Source organism: Cebus imitator, unplaced genomic scaffold (genome assembly GCF_001604975.1).
Source record: "Cebus imitator isolate Cc_AM_T3 unplaced genomic scaffold, Cebus_imitator-1.0 Scaffold197, whole genome shotgun sequence".
NCBI lineage: Eukaryota > Metazoa > Chordata > Mammalia > Primates > Cebidae > Cebus > Cebus imitator.
The window spans coordinates 1,224,684-1,229,184 of NW_016107512.1; positions in this window are offsets into that span (position 1 = coordinate 1,224,684).

The following is a 4,501-nucleotide window of genomic DNA, read 5'->3' on the forward strand; positions in this document are numbered from 1 at the left end:
TTTTTAAAACAAAAATGGAGTTACAGTACTTATTGAGAGATCCAGCCTGAAATAGAAAGTGAAATTAAGTCATTGAAGGAAAATAATACAGTAAACCTTTGAATAATAACTTCACATCAGAAAGCACCCCCATCTAGTTTTTTTCAATTTCTGCCTGTTGCTCTAATTAAATTTGAAGCATGATTTTAGAGTTATATGCTATAATATTTACCAAGCAAGCCAACTCTGATGTTGTATTACTGAGCCTGCATATAGAAGTGTTTTTGGTTTGCTTTTTCTCTTTTCTTTTCTTTCCTTTTTTTTTTTTGAGACAGATTTTTGCTCTTGTCTCCCAGACTGGAGTGCAATGGTGCGATCTCAGCTCACTGCAACCTCCGCCTCCCAGGTTCAAGTGATTCTCCTGCCTCAGCCTCCTGAGTAGCTGGGACTACAGGTGAGCGCCACCACGCCCAGCTAAATTTTGTATTTTTGGAAGAGATGGGTTTTCATAATGTTGGCCAGGATGGTCTCGATCTCCTGACCTCATTATCCGCCCACCTCGACCTCCCAAGATTTGCTTTTTCTTGCTGTTACTTATTTATTTGACAAATAATATTTGTTTTCTCCTTCGAAATTGAGCAGAGAACATAAAATTTTGGCAAATTTTATTTTTCAGATGGATTCAGGGCCCCTGTCTAGGTATGGGCTTTCGTGTTTTTGGTTTTGTTATGTTTTGTTGAGATAGGATCTCACACTGTTGCCTAGGCTGGAGTGCAGTGGCTCAATCTCAGCTCACTGAAACCTCTGCTTTCCAGGTTCAAGTGATCCTCCTACCTCAGCCGCCTAAGTAGCTGGGGCTACAGGCATGCGCCACCTTGTCCAGCTAATTTTGGCGTTTTTTGGTACAGATAGGAGTTTCACTGTGTTGGCTGGGCTGCTCTTGAATTCTTGGTCTGAAGTGATCTGCCCACCTCGGTCTCCTGAAGTGCTGGGATTACAGGCATGCAGCCTGGCTTCCTTATTTTAACTTAACACAAAATAAAACTGACTTTTGTATGTGTGGGTGTGTGTACAGCTTTATGTGTAAACATCAGCACAATCAGGATACAGACAATCCCATCACTGGACCCCAAATCCCTTGTGCTCTCTAGATTCTTTAGAATCTCACCCTACCCCCATCCCGAACCCCTTACAACCCTTGAGCTGTTCTCCACTGGTCTCACTTTTTCCCTGAATGTCACCTAAATAGAATCATACAGCATGTTACCTTTTGAGACTGGCCTCTTTAACTCCACCTAATGCCTTTGAGACTGGTTCATGTTACTGCATATATTAATAATAGTTTGTTTCTTTTTATTGCTAAATAGTATTTCTAGGAATGTACACAGTCTGTCCACTCACCCATTGAAAGACATGTAGATTGTTTCCAGCATTTGCCAATGATTATAAATAATAATAAACATTCGTGCCCAAGTTTCAGAGCAAACATTCATCTCTCTTAGGCAGATACTTAGGTGTGGGATTGTTGGGTCATATGATAAGTATATGTTTAACTTTTTAAGAAATTGCCAAACTGTTTTCCTGAGTGGCTGTGGCCTTTTATATCCCCGCCAGCCATGAATGAGAGCACCAGTTGCTCCACAAATTTGTTCAGCATTGGTAGGTACTGTCAGGATTTATTATTATTTTTTTCCATTCTAATAGTTGTGTAGTGGTATCTCGTGTGATTTTAATTTGCATTTTCCTAATGGCTGAAGTTGTGGAGCATCTTTTCATGTGCTTATTTTCTATCTATAAATCCTCTCTGGTGAAGTCCCCAAGTCCCCTGCCCCTTTTTATGTCATTGAATAAATTACATATTTAACTTTCATTTTGCTTATTATCTGTCTTCCTCTATTAAAATATAAGTTCCACAAAGGCAGGAATTTTGGTCTGTGTTCTTCATTGCTCTTTAAAAAGCTATAGCCTGGCCAGGCGCAGTGGTTCAGGCCTGTAATCCCAGCACTTTGGGAGGCCCAGGCGGGCGGATTGCCTGAGCTCAGGAATTCGAGAGCAGACTGGGCAACCTGGTGAAAACGCGTCTCTACAAAAAGACAAAAAATTAGCTGGGTGTGGTGGCGTGTGCCTGTAGTCCCAGGTACTCCGTAGGCTGAGGCAGAATTGCAAGAACCCGGGAGGCGGAGGTTGCAGTGAGTCGAGATCGTGCCACTGAACTCCTGGGCAACAGAGAGAGACTCCATCTCAAAAAAAAAAAAAAAAGCTATAACCTGAAAAACATGTAACCTACAATGTCCTATCACCTATAACAGTGTTTCACACATAGTATATATCAAATTATATTTGTTGAATGAATGAACCAACATTTATTGAGTGCTTGCTAATGTGCCAGGCACCATTCTAAAAGCACTAAAATATTACCACGTTTATTTTCTCAATAATTTTTACTTATTCTTTACAAGACTTTAATTGTTTAGTAAACACATTGGGTAGCTATGTGTTAGTTACCATGCTAGGGTTTAGGATTAAAGTGAAAGCTACCTTTCAGAACAGAATAGGTTAATACAGTGAGATCGGGAAGGTGCTGTGATAGAAATATCCCCAGGAACCTAGCAGAGCACAGCCGAGGAACACTGAAATGAGACTTGAAGGTCATGGTAAACTTTCTGGAAGAGCTAATCACTTGCATTAAACCGAAGTGAATAAAATACTTAGCTTATAAGTTTTCCATAGTATTAAGCGGAAGTAAAATTTAAAATCTCAATTACTTGTATACCCCGTATATACAAGTAAATTATCTATGAAGTACTATTATTTATAAAGTACTATTTTATAAAGGCACAGGAAACAAAGTCTGTTTTTATTTTATATTATTTATTTATTTATTTATTGAGACAGAGTTTCGCTCTTATTGCCCAGACTGGAGTGCAGTGGTGCAGTCTCGGCTCACGGCAACCTCTGCCTCCTGGGTTCAAGCGATTCTCCTGCATGGTGAAACCCCATCTCCACTTAAAAAAAAAAAAAAAAAAAAAAAAAAAAAAAAACCGGGGATGGTTGGGGGGGCCGTTAATCAAAGCTACTTTGGAGGTTGAGGCAGGAGAATCGCTTGAGCCCGAGAGGCAGAGGTTGCTGTGAGCCGAGATCAAGCCACTACACTCCAGCCTGGGTGACAGAGCAAGACTGTCTCGAAAAAAAGAAGAAGAAAAAAGAAAAGAATTAAACAAGATGTTTTCCTGATTTTTAATTTGATTGTTTTCCTGCTACTGAGTTTTTCTAGATACAGCTCCTTTGCACATGCAATTTGCAAATGTTTTCCCTTAGTCTACAGTTTCATGCTCTTAATCTTTCACAAAATCAAAGTTTTTGGTTTTAATAAAATCCAGTTTATTGCTTTCCACTTTTATGGGTTGTACTTTTGATGTTAGGTTATCTAAGAATACTTTACCTAATCCCGTATCATGCATATTTCTATCATGTGTTCTTCTAAGAGTTTTATAGTTTTGCATTTTATTTTTAAATTTGTGATGCATTTTTTAGTTAATTTTTAGATAAGGTATGAGATTGAGATGAAACTTTTTTGGTTTTAATGTTGTTGTTGTTTGTTCATTTGTTTGTTTTTGAGACAGGGTCTTAGTCTGCCACCCAGGCTGGAATGCACTGGCACAATCTCGGCTCACTGCAGCCTTGACCTCCCAGGCTCAAGTGATCCTCCCACCTCAGTCGCCCAAGTAGGTGGGACTACAGGCATGCGCTACCACACCTGGCCAATTTTTTTTTTTTTTTTTTGTAGAGATGAGGTCTCTCTATGTTGCCCAGGCTGGTCTCGAACTCATGGCTCAAGCAATCCTCCCACCTCAGCCTCCCTAAATGCTGGGATTAAGAGTGCAAGTTGCTGTTCCTGGCCTATTTTCAATTTTTTGTGGAATATTTTTGCATACAGATGTTCAGTTGTTCCAACACCATATGTTAAAAAGACAATCACTTTTCCATTTAATTGCCTTCATACCTTTTTCAGCAATCCACATTTGTGACTCCATTTCTGGACATTTTATCCCTATTAATTGGCCTGTGCCTCTATTCTCTGCCAACAGCACACTATCCAGATTACTATTGTTTAATAATAACTCTTAAAATTCCTCCTGCTTTATTCTTCTTTTTAAAAATTGTTTTGGCTCTTCTGATCTCTTTGCCTTTCCAAATAAATTTTAGAATCAGTTTGTATATACCTACAAAAATCCGATTGGAATTTTTATTGGAATTGCATTAAATCTATAGATTAATGTGAGAATAATTTAACATTTTAAATTAAATTTTCCGACCCACAGTGTGTCTCTCCATTTATTATGTCTTCTTTGGTTTCTTTCATCAGTGTTCATAGTTGTCAGCATACAGATATCCTGTACAAGTTTTGTTAGATTCATATCTAAGTATTTCTCATGTTAAAATTTTAATACTATTTTTACAAATATTGGTTTCCAAATTTTTAAAAAGTATATAGTTGTATGATACATTTTTTTTTTTTTTT